This window comes from Serinus canaria, chromosome 1A (genome assembly GCF_022539315.1).
Source record: "Serinus canaria isolate serCan28SL12 chromosome 1A, serCan2020, whole genome shotgun sequence".
Lineage (NCBI taxonomy): Eukaryota > Metazoa > Chordata > Aves > Passeriformes > Fringillidae > Serinus > Serinus canaria.
In genome coordinates this window covers 56,307,359-56,321,462 of record NC_066314.1, presented here as the reverse complement: position 1 = coordinate 56,321,462, position 14,104 = coordinate 56,307,359, and the positions used below count along the sequence as shown (strand labels likewise).

Sequence of the window (14,104 nt, the reverse complement as noted above, 5' to 3'; positions counted from 1 at the left end):
CCTCGCCAGCTGATCACACACATATAGCACAAAACAAAGATGAATAATACCTGGCAAGGCTTCCATCTCACTACTGCGACTGAAACAAACCCCAAACAAGCACCCAGTGTTGCTTAGCATTGGGTGCTTGATTTGAAAATCAGGGCGTGAAGTAAAGCCAGTGGAAGTCAGAGAAGCCCACAGCACTGCACCAAACCCGCAACTCACTCCCAACAACTATTCCTGAGTCTCTTTACTGTGACTATTTTGGTAAATCAAAGATGTTCTCTATTCCTGTGGTTTGACAGGAAGTTTTAGTCTCGGCTACTCCCATCTACAGACTGTAAACAGAAGTTATTTTGTATGGGGAATGTGACAGGAGAATCTGTTACAGAAGGTTCTGGGTAGGCTTTGAATCTGAAATGCAAAAGGGAAGTCTGGGGAATAAAACTTTAGGCTAATAACTAAAAACTTCCAAACCTATGCAGTTACATGAGCTCCCATTAGAAGAGGCTTAAGAATAAGTGACTCAAATACAAATGCTCAGTGAAATATGGTTGGTAAAAGGATGGAAACAACCAGGAACACCCCAGTGTACCCCCCAGCTGAGACACTTCACTGGCACACTGAGACACTGCTCTCCAAACAAAAATTATGACAAGAGCAAGAGCTTAAGACAAGCAAATAACATGATCAGAAAGCAAAGAATCAGCTCAAAAATGTAGGAATAAAGTAAAGGCACACTGACTAACTAGTTGTTGACTAGTGGCAACAAACTGCAAATATCCAGAGGTTACAAACTGGAAGAGAGAGAATTCAGCCCTTGTACGACTGGGAGGAAAAAAATCCCCAAACATTTTCAGGGCTGTACAATAAAAAGCTATAATAGACGATCTCAAGGCACACAAATTATTGGGTGCTTGTTACTTCTCCAAACAGTTTTTTAGAGTAGATTGAACAAAACCACCAGGGGAAAAAAAATGACAAAGAACTGAGCAGGACATAGCAGCCTGTGCAAGCAGACTGTCACAGGACTGGGGCTCCAGGCTATTGCAACAGACTAATTATGTACTGAGCCCTGTGCAACACAGGGGAAAAACATCTGCCAGATGGAAAAAGACACAAAATGTGGTAGGCGGAGCAAAAAAAATATTTGAGGTTTCTATAAAGGGCACTGCAGAATGTCATGTATGAAGCTGCAAAGCCAGTGAAAAGAAGTTAGTCAACGGTGCTATTTTAAGCCTGCCTAAAGTAATATGAAGGGCTGAAATGGAAAACCTATAATTAGATGGAGCTTCTCCTCTTCATTACAAATATCTGATTGGAGCTGAGGCTCCCAGATTGACAGGAGCTTCGGGATTGCTGTTGCCTGTGCTGCCAGGACATGCAGGCAGCAGTTGGGCAGGGAGAAGGAGATGTGGAGCACAGCAGCCGTGGGATTCTGCAGCTGCACCTTAGCTGCGTGGGACTGGCCACCTCTGCCCATCACAGCCGGCCTGGCCCTCCTGCTGCAGTCACCAGTGCTGCCCCAATTCCCTCAGTGCTCTCTGCAGCACAGGGAAGCCCCAGCAGCTGTTCGGAACCAAGCTTCCTGCCAGGTCTGTTTCCCATCATCACTGCAGGAGACTCACACTCCCCACGAGGGCTATTCTCCAGACTGACTTGCTCCTCCCAGCACGGGTGGCAGCACCACAGCTATTCCCAAGCCTCTCCACCACCACTATTTTGGTAAATCAAAGATGTTCTTTGTTACCGTGGTTTGACAGCAAGTTTAGTCATTTCCTTCTTGACACAGTCAGAGCTACACACTCAGCCCACACCTCGGGCAAGCTGTATGGCCACTGGCTGGCTGATGAGGAAGGGAACATGTCCCTGCATTCCTCAAAAGGGAACAAACTGCCTCAGACCCTGGCAACACAAGCATTCGGGTTGTTCCCAAGGCTGCTAGGGAAGTGGGCTTCATTTCCTATTCCCCCGTATCCTTCCTTCCTCAAACTCAATTTAATTTTGACTAATGAACTTCCCATGCTGGTTTTGGCTGGGATAGAGTTTATTTTCTTCACGGCGGGTAGCATGGGCTAAATTTTGGATTTGTGCTGCAAACAGTGGGAATAACACAGAGATGGCTTAGTTCTTGCTGAGAAGGCCTTGAACAGAGCCAAGGCCTTTTCTGCCTCTCACCCCATCCCAGTGAAGGGCTAGGGGTGCAGCTGGGACTGCTGACCCCAACTGACCAAAGGACACTCCAGACATTACGGCATCATGCTCAGTATGTAAAGCTCGGGGAGGATGTTTGGAATGCTGGCATTTGCCTTGTCAAGTCACTGCTACCTGTGATGGGGCCCTGCTCTTCTGGGAATGGCTGAACTCCTGCCTGCCCATGGAAAGTGGACAATTAATTCCTTGCTTTGCTTGTGTGCACAGCTTTTGCTCTCTTTATCCCACCCCATTAACTTTGTCACTTCTACCCTTCCAATTTTCCCCCGATCTCACCAGGAAAGGAGTGAGTAAGTGACTTTCTGGGATTTAGTTGCTCGTTGGGGTTAAACCCCAACACTACCCTACAGACACCCTCTAACCCTAAGCTAAAGAAATCCCTCTTGCACACCCTCACCTCTGACAACCACTTAGAGAAGTATTTCCTACAGGACTGGCTGTGATGTTCATCTCAGCATTTCTCCAGCCTGAACAGGGCACAGGACACAGAGATCCAGGGGGCTTCACCCCGTGACCTGCATTGAGATGCCAGGAAGGCTGACAGCCCCCAGGCAAAGTCTGGAGTTCAGGACTATGAGTGAAACCTGGGACTTGTTGGGACTTCTTGGAAAGGGTGGGGCTTTTCTGGTTTAACTGGAAGGGTCAATTATCATCGAAGAACAGGAGCTGAAGGAATAGCTGGTCCCATGTCACACACAGCCTGACCTGAGAGCGCACTGGTGGCTGGGGGCCCTCCAGCCTTGACAGCAAGAGCAAAGCCCTCCACCGAGTTCAATCCAAGTTCACTTCCAGTATGAAAAAAACAGCCTCCCAGAAAACCACACTCAAAATCAAGAGCCAGTTGTTCAGAATGATCACTTAACAAGAACAGGACTAGGAAAATCAGTTGAGAATTAATTGGGCTTTTGCTTTCATAGAGAGAACATCACAAAGTATAAACACCCTGGGAGAACCTCACCAGTATCCCCAGGAAAGAAAAATGCATGATATGGTTTTCTTTTTCTTTTCCAGACTCTAATTTCTTAACCAAGAAGAAAATGCAAATCCTAATCCCACAATCTTGCATGTTCAGCAGTAATACTTTGCCTTGCCAATCAAATGTTTTCTGCAATAGCCACCCATTTCTTTTTCGAATCCAAGATGCACAACTGCATGCAATTAATTACACACCGTGTGAATTTAAACAGAACGCAGCCCTGTGCTCAAAGACCTGAAAAAAATCACATGTTGCACTGTGTTTAGGGGCACAGTTTAACAAGAAAAGTGCAGCACTATTTCTTTGCTTTGTGACTCCTAGGAGCTTTGTTTCAGGAATATTTCCAGAAGAATGCAAGACCACTGCAAGCAAATAGTCTGATTCATGTCTGTTCTTTACAAGATAAAAATAAAGATCTGTTTTGCCTAATCATTACTGATCAAGAAAAGAAGGGCTTTGAGATACAAGATCTGAAAGAGCCCCTCCTCTCTACAAAAAGCTAAAAAATTATTCTAACATGGGACCCGGGTAGTCACAGCACAATTCAAATTACTACTCCTTCCCACACACTTGCCTCATGTCTGTCTTTGTTTCAATTAAAAAGCTACTATGACATTCTTCCTACGTTTTAAAAAGAAATTTCCACAGGCAACAGGATTCCAAATGACTAAGAAAAATTATTAACATATACAATTCGAAGGAAGTCAGTGATGCAAGCTGACTTGTGTCCAGCTATCTTGCCTTGGAAAGGTGGGAGGAGGATTTAAAGCCAAAGAAGCAAAGCAAGCAAAAAACACTAACAGTTTGAATGATCTGGAGAGCTAATGGTTTTCCATGGAAAAAGCCATTGATGCGCGTCTTATACTAATGGCATGAATTTTTGTAAAAGGCCTTTGGGCAAAGGCTGGTTTGAATCTGAATGGAAGCAATCAAGACTGCAGCTTGAATGATTTCCTCAAATCTGTATACACCATCCATCTACTTCAAGTATCACCCACCAACACAGTCTCCTTCACCTTTAAGTCACCCTGTCCCAGGATGCATTTCTCAGTCCCTGCAGACTATGTAGCAGATACCTTATTTATGCTGGGACATGCTAGCTGGACTCAGAGAAATTAGACAAGAACAGAAAACACAGATGTTTGAGCCCTTATCTTTATTTTTGGTTTCTGGAATGCCATAGACATTTTGACACAGACAAAAATCACACAGCATCCACAGTAACGAGGCAGTCCGCTTTTGAGTCTTACTGCACCCGCAGCTGAAACCCAAACTTGCGCATTTACACGTGCCAGCCTTGAGCTTAAAAAACAAGTTTTGATCCAAACCCAGGGGGTCTGGCACAACTGAACAAAACTAACCACATCATTAACTCCAGTGATCCAAGCAGCTGATAGCTCACACATTTCCTACCAGAAAACAGCACACTTGAACAATGTACATGCACAGAAGTCACTGAATCCACACAGCAGCACTGGAAGATACAGACAACATAGCCAACCACTACAGAAAAGAAACACTTTCTGGAAGTATAATAAAATAGTCTGAATAATTTCATGAGTCAGAGATGAGTAACACAAGGTACACCATTCAATGAAGTACTTGTAAGACCAACAGCAAGAACAAACTGCAGAAGGTTTAAATAAAAGCTTTCAAATCATTGACTTATCAGATATTAATTGAAACTAGACATGATTTACACAAAGAAAAAATATGACTAATCTATGACTAATTTTATATTAACCACTGTGTCCATCTTTGAACTGGAATGCCACTGCATGCAGTTTCTGTCACCTAGTGCTTTGTTTTAATTCTACAAGCCAAAGCTAAAGCAACAGATTATCCAGTTCATCATCTGTGAAAATGCAGATGTTAGTTGCTGGAAGATGCAGAACTGTCTGAAAAACATGGAAGACGACTTCATTCATTTAACTGAAGATCTCATGCCCCAAAATCCATGTTATCGAAGCAGGGTGATGATAAATCTGTGGAATCAGATATGAGAGAATGACAGATCTGAGAGCACCAAGTGCTGGTGCTGTCAGTGTTCTCCCCTCAGTGTTGTGTCACGTTTGCTGACACTAAGGTGACTAAAGCCATGGATCCTGTTAATCAGACAGCAGCCCAAAGCAGCAGAGGCTGCAAGAGCTCTGTTAGAGGAGACTGCTTTTTTCTTTAGGGCAAGATATCACAGTGGAGCACTGCTATCACTAAATGAACACAGATTATCAAAGTGTTTTCTCTCTCAGGCACCAATTTGGTTTTATTCCACTACATTTGCAAAAGAGCCAGGAAAAGTCTCCATGTCCCTGATCCCTTCAATCCTGCATACTCCATCAAATGCAAAAGGCACTGCTCTATCAGTGGTGTTCATCTCCTAAACCTCACTGGTGTTGCCACACTCTGCTTTCTGTCTTCCTTCCCAACTCTGCTCAAAATAAGCACAAGATATTCCTGGACAAAAAGGCATCAGGCTCTCACATAAGGTTCCCCATAACACCTCCCAGGAACATGCCTGCCCTTCAAATACCCTTAATTGTTCTGGACATCCTTCACATTCGCAGCAAAATACTTCGACATTGCTCAAAGGAACTTAAACACCACAAGCTTACAGAACCTTGTTACTGAAGCACACACAGCCCAACTCTGCTTCCAGAGCTGGGAAGTGAGGAGGAAGCGTTGCAAGAAACAAAGCCCAAAAGCGCTTACCAAGAAAAAGAACAAAATAACATCCTTTTGCTGCTGTCAAGAGGAGGCAGCCAAAGGATTAGAGTTAAAAACCCTAGAAATTAGGATCAACTTAGCTGAATATTTTGCCAGCTTCACAAATAAGTTTTATACTTGTATTTTGCTTTCTTTCAATGCAGATACTTGGCTTGTTTCAGCCCTTTTAAGTTGGTTACATGCTAATACACATACACACAATAGGATTCAGCTGCTGTACTTTCATATGCACTGCAAATGATCCTGAAAATACCATTTCTACTAATCACATTGTTCCACACAGTTTTAAAGCACATGATTGCAGAATAAAACCCTCAGCACTGGCCTGGATTCTTAAGGAAATTAAGCTTATGTGGTTGCGTTGTTTGTCAGTCCTCACCCTATTAAATATTCAACTTGCTGTCAGTTTTGACCACATTTGGCAGAAGGCAAAGAGATCCAAACAGCTGTCCCATTCCTACACCTTTGGGGGAAATTACTGTGCAGGTAGAGAAGACACATCCAAATCAGCCTCTCACAGGCTCAGATTCTGCTGCAGGAACTCAGCAATTCCCTCCTCTGGCTGGCCCAGCAGCTGCTCCATCAGCAACCTCAGGGCAAGTCTCACAGCCACCAGTGTGAGACTTGCCCTGAGGTTGCTGATGGAGCAATAATATGTAATGTGTAATACAGTTAGTCCCACTCACTAATTTTATTCAGGAATCTGCTTTATAACTAACCTATTACAGCACTTTACAAGGAACAAACAAGGATGTTGCCACCAATGCTAAAAACCGTTTCATTTACAATTAGAGAGCATTATTTTCGGAGGAAAAACTTCATTAGCTTTCAGTCTGCCCTTTTTTAAAGAGGTCAGTGTCTTGCAACAGCAGAAAAAGCAGCTTTTCACTCAGAGAATATAGCAAGGAGGCAGTTTATGAGAAAGAAAAGATGCAGGCAGAGTACAAGAGTCAGGGGCTAAACAAGATGCAAAATCATTTTCCACTTCTAGACCACCACTCCAAGTGCATACCAATTACACAGCAAGTTAAAAAGTCACCAGCAGCAGCTTCCCCCCAAGCTTTCCAGGGTCATAATATGCAAAATCACATCCACCACTTGGCACTTTAGCCAGCCTTCAGACAGGAAGACAGCCACAACAGCTCCACTGCTCCTGCAAACACCCCAGGTCAAGAGCAACACATGTTCTGATGGCAGCATGGAGAAAATGCTGGTCCTGCCAGGAGCACAGATGTGTCCTGTGATGAGAGGCTCTCTCTCCAGTTGGGATAGTCTGGCTCCACTTATTAATAGCAGGTGCTGGCATCCACAGCCCAGGGCTCTGAGCCAAGCACTGCAGTGTGTCAGGAGCAAGGTGGTGAGGTTTATGGAAAACAGCTTCCAAACACTGGGCCTGGGAACAAGACAGACCCTGGGCACAAAAGTAAAGTTACCCCACAAAAACAATAAGCCTTAAATCACAATGAATTTCAACCAACGAAACTGGATGATCTTTGAGGTCTCTTCAAACCCAAACCAGTCTATGATTGTATGTCTGACCCCAGAAAACCTATGAGCTTTCTACTCAGCTTAGTCCAATAAACTCTTCTACTTCATCCACCCAGTTTTCACTCTCGTGGAAGAACAAGCCCCAGCCACCATAGCAGCCAAGCAGAAACCAGCTCAGTGAGAGCCACTTTAATATTTCACATGAAATGTGGATAAATAAGTATTTCATACTTAACTGGTTGGTTTGTTTTGTGGAACAGCAGTTGTTTGTTTCTTTAAGGAAAGAGGTGAACTTTGCTTAGACTCCAAAATGAAAGGTCAGATGTGAATGAACTACTTAGAAGATGCTGAGGGTAAACAAGGGCACCATTAAGTATTTGTTGTGCTAGATCTTCATTTAGAAATCACCTAATAACTATCTTTCCCACAGGGAAGAGCTAATATTAGAAGTAGGATACATCCCATGCAAGGATGCGTCTATTAAACATCCTACAAACAGATGTTCCTAGAATCCAACAGTTCAGCCAAACAGATTTTTAACTGCTGAGTAAAATTTGGGAGACAGCAAAAAAGACTTCAGTGTCACTTAAATGGATTATTTTCCAGCAGGGACACTGGGGAAGGGACCATCATCAGGAGAGGTAGTGGAGCACAGGGAGATCCATCCCCTATGCAGAAGGGCTGAGTGAAACCTAAGCCTCTCACTGGAAGGCTGCAGGGTCTGTCCCTTTGAGCCATACCCAGGAGCATGTGCTGCTGTCCCATGGAGGGGATGGTGGAAGCAATGGAGACAGGAGAAGGTCTTTCCAAAAGGTCTTTTCAGGGCAAGTCACCGCCATGTCTCTCACCTCCTGCAATCCAAACCCGCCCTCATAACTGTCCACAGTCATTCAGTCCCATTAGAGACCCCTCCACACACAACTGAGAGACTGACTCAATGACTGGACTTCTGTCTCAGTTCCTTTTATCCTGAAATTTCCTCTAAGAATCCTATAAACTTATGAGGGGAGAAAACAGCCCTCCATATCTAACTAAGTAGTAAAACACATGCTTTACCTACAGGGCAAGTCATCACTCGCAAAATTACTGCAACAACTTTGATTTCTATGAAACCCCTTAGCTGCTGAGCTGCAACACAACCTTCACTTCCCACACATTCCTTGTTTACCATCCTTAGGCACCTAGCATCTCTCTAACCCAGCAAAGACAAGGTCTAAGAGACATTGAACTGGCACCCTCTTCTACAAGTGGGGCTCTGCAGGTCAAGACGAGCGTTAAGAGAGGACTACATCAATGCAGTGCTCTACAGATGAACCAGGTCTAGATGAACCAGGAGAACACAAGAAATGAAGTGCAGAGAAAAGAAGGACAAATTCGGAAGATCTGTATGAGCTGTGTGTGCAGCACTGCACAACTTGCCACATGGAAATAGATGCCTGCTACCTCTCTTCTGCAGAGACGGCATCTCAAGCACAGGACTCCCAGCATGCAACACCACATTGCTTTTTAATTCAGGATTTCCCCCCCTGCTCTTCATGCAAGCCGGGGACCTGAAGGCTGAGATCACATCCTGCAAGATGGAATTATGGAAAGAGCTTCCCACAGGTCCTCATTAAACCCTAGTAATCCTCAGAGACATGGCAGCAATGCAGCTGGTGATAATGCATTTCCCCTTTCTGTTTTCATCACTGATTATTACTCATTAGGGCACTTATAATCTTTATATAGAGTTCTTTTGTGTAGCCTAATTTGCTAAGAAGTAATCACTCTCCTCCTCCTCTGGTAATACAAAAGAGGGCTGTAAAGTGATTTCATTTGCTGTTTATTCCATGGCTCTCCTTCCCAGAAGTTTCTTTCAGATGTTCAGTCTGAAGCCAGATACATTTGATTATTAGAAAATGTCTGAGACAAGCCCTATGTTATACCCAGTTTTGTGTGGAAAAGATGAGTAATTTAGGAAGCTTTACATCTCTGAGTTTACTTTGAGTTGCTTGCCAAAAGAAATCCAATAACTCCCTTCTTAAAAAAAACCCAAAACATCACTGCCGCACTGAAGAATTCAACTCTCCAGGCAGAGCAGGGTAAATGGAGCTTACCTAATGCTCAGAATAAGCACAGGACAGGACAGCAGGATAGACACCAGCACCACATGCCACAGGAGAGCGATGCACTGGTGTGTCTGCCCAGAGCTGTGGCTCCAGAATTACTGCCTGGTGATCACACTACAGCATGCTCTGGCTTCTGGCTTCATGTTCAGGGCTCTGCTGCCAACCCATTTGAGGGCTCCAGCACATCTCTTCACCTCATTGTTCCAGTCTTCCCTCAGGGAAAGCAACAAAAGACAGCCTAAACCCAGAGCTGCTATTCTGTGTTAGACTGCAGTCCTGTGCGTGCAATCCAGACTCTAAAGACCCATCTCACTATAGCTTTTCCAACAGTTCTTGGACAATAAATATGCTGGATGCTGAAAAGGTCACTGCTGAAATAGTTCTGAAACAGTGCACTGTCTTGCACTGACTACCACTCTCTACAAGTTAGTTGAAAACAGAGAATACTGATTTGTATCCAGCCTTCCCTGTAATCCAAGAGTGTTCACAACAGATGATTTTGCTTCTGGATGAGTCCAAGTCCTCACTGAGCCCTCAAAATTTCCGTAAACGCTCACCAAGGAAGAGAAAATGAATGACTGGATTGCAGCACCTCATGACACACAAACCTCAAAGCTTTTGCTGTTTAAAACCACTCACACCAAGCAAAGGAATAGGCTCTAGTTACAAACTCCAAACAGCAAACATAGTACTATTTAAGACAAAAGGGAGATTTTTTTTTTTTTTAAGAGTAGAACAATTCAGGCAGTTGGTATTGGCAAAAGCCTCCTTCTACACACGTCTATGCTTCTGTTTGCAGTCTTTCCATACTGCAATGAATTTTGTGTAATTACTAGCCTGGTACTGAGAAACTTAATTGTATTTTATTAATAATAGAGATTTTGACTTCCTATCCAAAGGCTCTACTACTTTTAAATAAACTTGTACATTGTAACCTTGTTAAGCTTATGCAAATCCAACACTGTGAAGTTGCCTGTAATAAATCCAGAGGTAATACTGGAGCTTCCACACAAGGATGCTGATACAGAATACAAAATAAGCTTTGATAGTACAGACAAAAGCAAACAAATGCACCAGAGCAGGGGATATGATTTTGAAGACTGAACTTTGCCCAATCCATCTTCAGTGTGTTTTCAAAGGGTCAATGAGCCACTACAAGTCTCAACTCCTTGTTCTAGCTGAACAACAAAGTTTTCTATCAGATTTGCAGCAGATTGAGGATTGCAGCTGATTTCCCACATGGCAGCCAGGCAAACCACTGGAGCCAAGCGAGGTATGATTCAACAGCACTGCAAAGTCGAGGAGGGAAGAGAGCAATGAACAAAGATAAGCAGGGGAGACTGACTGCTAACCCAGGCCACTCTCTGTCTGAGCACGAAGGAACCAGGTTTGATTCAAAGGGCACTTTTTACAAAGTCATAGAACTGACTTAATGGAGAACCACCTAAATATCCATTTTCTCAAGCCAAGGCTGGATTAGTCCCAGAAAGCCAAGTTGTGATGTTTACACTTGCATGTCATGAAAGCAGAGGCAGAAGGTGCCAGGGCAGGGCTAAACCAATTTTTAACGTTTTCCAAGTCCTTTCATGTCAGTCACAGATCCTTTATAGTCAGTATTGAGGAGATGCAGTCTAGTCCCAAACCCCAAGGGAGAATGATCCAGACATGCATGTTACCTCGTTTTGAGGGGTTCCAAGATGAGGGAAGAGACAACAAAGTTGACTCCATGTATCAGAAGGCTTGATTTATTATTATATGATATATAATATATAAAAACTATACTAAAAGAAGAGAGAGAAGGATTTCACTACAAAGGCTATGCTAAGAATAGAAAAGGAATGTGTAAACTGAGGTCTTCTCAGACTGAGACCAGCCGAACAGGAGTTCTGTGATAGGCTCTCAATTGCAAACAGTTTGACGGGGCCAGTCACAGACATCCCCCCGTTGCATTCCACAGCAGCAGATAAGAATTGTTTACAGTTTGTTCCTGAGGCCTCTCAGCTCTCAGGAGATGAAAGATCCTAAGTAAAGGATTTTTCATAAACCATGTCGGTGACATCTCACCCTTTTTATTTTAGTAAATTCAAAGGAAAATGCCAATCAAAATATCAATCAAATGCTGGTGGGGAACCATCAGGGAAGCCCTTCACCTGCAAAACACCAAATTCCCATCACATCACCAAAACAATCTTAAATAGAAGAAAATGCAAAAACAGTCCAAGGAAAGTTCATTGCTTCAAGTCCAAACAGCTGAGTTTCAGGAAAAAGTCCAAACTGAAAATAGTCCTCTTTGACATTGCGAAAGTCCCGTTTGGTCCTGAAGCAGGCTTGCAAAATTTTCTGAGCAGGTAGCTCTTTCAGCCCTTTTAATTTTTTTTTTTTTTTTTTTTTTTGAAAGAGCAGCAGCAGAGAAGGAAGGGGTCACCGAGACCCCAAACTGGCTGGTCCATCAGCCACCGTTTGCAGGGGGCCCTGCACCCCGTGGAAGGAATAGGGACCCCAGACCCGGCTCACAGAACTGTGGGCCAGGTCCCGGCGGGGGGAATAAAGCCCCCAAATCCAACAGGCGCTGGCCGGGAGGCCCTGGCCCAGGGAACCGAGCCAACCGGCCCAAACCCGGCCCGCGGAGCGGGCTCTGTGTTCTCTCAACCCGGCACACAGCTGCCGACATCCGGGCAGCCCGAGTGACCGAACGCTTCATCCCCGCTGAACCGGTGCAGACCAGCAGCTGGGGAAGAAAAGCTTTCCCAGGGATCAACACCCCAGATCTGGGGGTGCTGTGTCCCCAGAGCAATTGAGCGATGCTCACAGTCCACTGTGTCTCCTGCCTCTGCAACGCAAACGCAAAGGACGTTCCCTCTTTCTGCCCCTCGGCACCACCCCCAGCGGGCTGGGGACTGGAGGCAAAAGGCTCAGGATCCACCTCCCCCACGCCGCAAGGGCGCGCAGGGGGAGCCAGGCATTCCAACCCCCAGCGGGAAATCCTGAACCTGACCCAGGTCAGCCCGCGAAAAACACCGAGATTGAAAGCAAGCAGGTGGGCTGAGCCTGAGATCAGCTGCCTAGCCACACACCCCCCACGGAGGGGCAAGCCGGAACGCCCGTCCCCTATCCCAGCTCCCCCCGCAGAGGCAGCCTCGGGACAGCCCAAGAAGCTCGGGGGGGGGGGGTCCCGGCTGATCGCAGTCGCCGCGGCGGCCGCCGTGGTCGGGTCCGATGACGGTTCCGCTTGGGGACTCTCAAGCCCAGCCCCCTCCCCCGGTGCTCCAGCCGGAGGCGATGCCGCCGGGATGGGTCGGTGGGGGCTGCAAAGCCAAAAGGAGCGCGTTCCCCACCAGGCTGGGGACCGCCGCCGCGTCTTCTCCGGGTACCAGAAGCTGCAACGCAGTCGCAGCCAGCGACGCCAGCAGAGCCGACACGGAAGACGGCGGCCCAGCAGCAGGGGGCGGCGCCGCAGGAGAAGCCACCGAAACGCCGACAAATTCTGCTGGAGGCAATGGGTCCACCCCCGCCGGAGGCGGACCCGCGGGAGGGGCTGCAGGGACCGGCCCCTCCTCCAGGGCGGGCAGCGGCTCAGGCCGCGGCGCCAACCCACCTCCCTGTCCTCAGGGGGGCAAGCGGTTCCACCGGCGCGTGCTCCAAGGTCGCAGAAAAAAACCTTTCTTCTGCCGCGGGCAAAGCTTCGCCCCCCTGCGCCCAGTCAGGGGGGATGGGAAACTGCAGGCTGCGGTTTTGCACAAATTCCACTCTTCCCAGCTCCAGCGAGAAACGGCCTCTTGAAGACGCAATGTCCTCGAATGAATATTCTATCCATTTCAAAACTGAGAAGAGAGTTTTAAATGCTGGAAAACAGCAAGGAGTTCCAAATCCCTCATGGTGCAAAGCATCTTCGAACACCAAGGCCATGAAGTCCCATATGTAGGAATCAAGGGAATATAACAGATCAGGGAAAAAGCCATAATATTTTGTCCATCTAAAAAACTCATAGAAATGTCTCTTCACCATAGGGACTCCACATCGATGACTCCATTTTTGCCAGAGGTTAATAACTCCTTCATCTCCGAAAGAGAATGAAACCTCGGCCTCCGTAGGTACCCTCTGCCACATCCTAGCCCACCCTGCACGAAGGGCAGCATTTTTAGGAAGGGCAGTGTAAACAGTACCTTGCGACAGTGTCCTCTGGGCTTCAGCAGGCTGCTCTGTGCCGCAAAGACACCCGGACATCTTGTCTCGGAGACTTTTCAAAGGTTCTCTCTGTGGCCAGCCTCGGCTGTGAACTCTGCTCAATTTCAGGATCTTCAGTTCTTCAGCTCCTGGCTAGAAGCCACTCCTGTGGTCCCTGGTGTAGGTGACCATCAATGCCAAACACTCGGGGTTTACCCAAATGTAGCAACGCTCCTCTGGGCTTACTAAATGAAGAATTCTTCTTCACTCAGGGTCCAATTGCGGTGATTTCTTCACTCGAGGCACCATCTGACAGTTCTGTCCTCGGTGTTCACCTTTCGTGGTGGTGCTCCTTTTGTCACTCGGAGGTCACCATTTGTTACCTCGTTTTGAGGGGTTCCAAGATGAGGGAAGAGACAACAAAGTTGACTCCATGTATCAGAAGGCT

The 14,104-nt window shown here is 46.1% G+C and overlaps 1 protein-coding gene across 12 annotated transcripts in view; it reads right to left on the bottom strand.

Annotated features, from left to right (window-relative positions):
- Positions 1–14,104, bottom strand: part of PPFIBP1 (PPFIA binding protein 1) — a 104,897-nt gene that overhangs the window by 73,089 nt on the left and 17,704 nt on the right. The gene's annotated exons all lie outside the window — the stretch shown is intronic.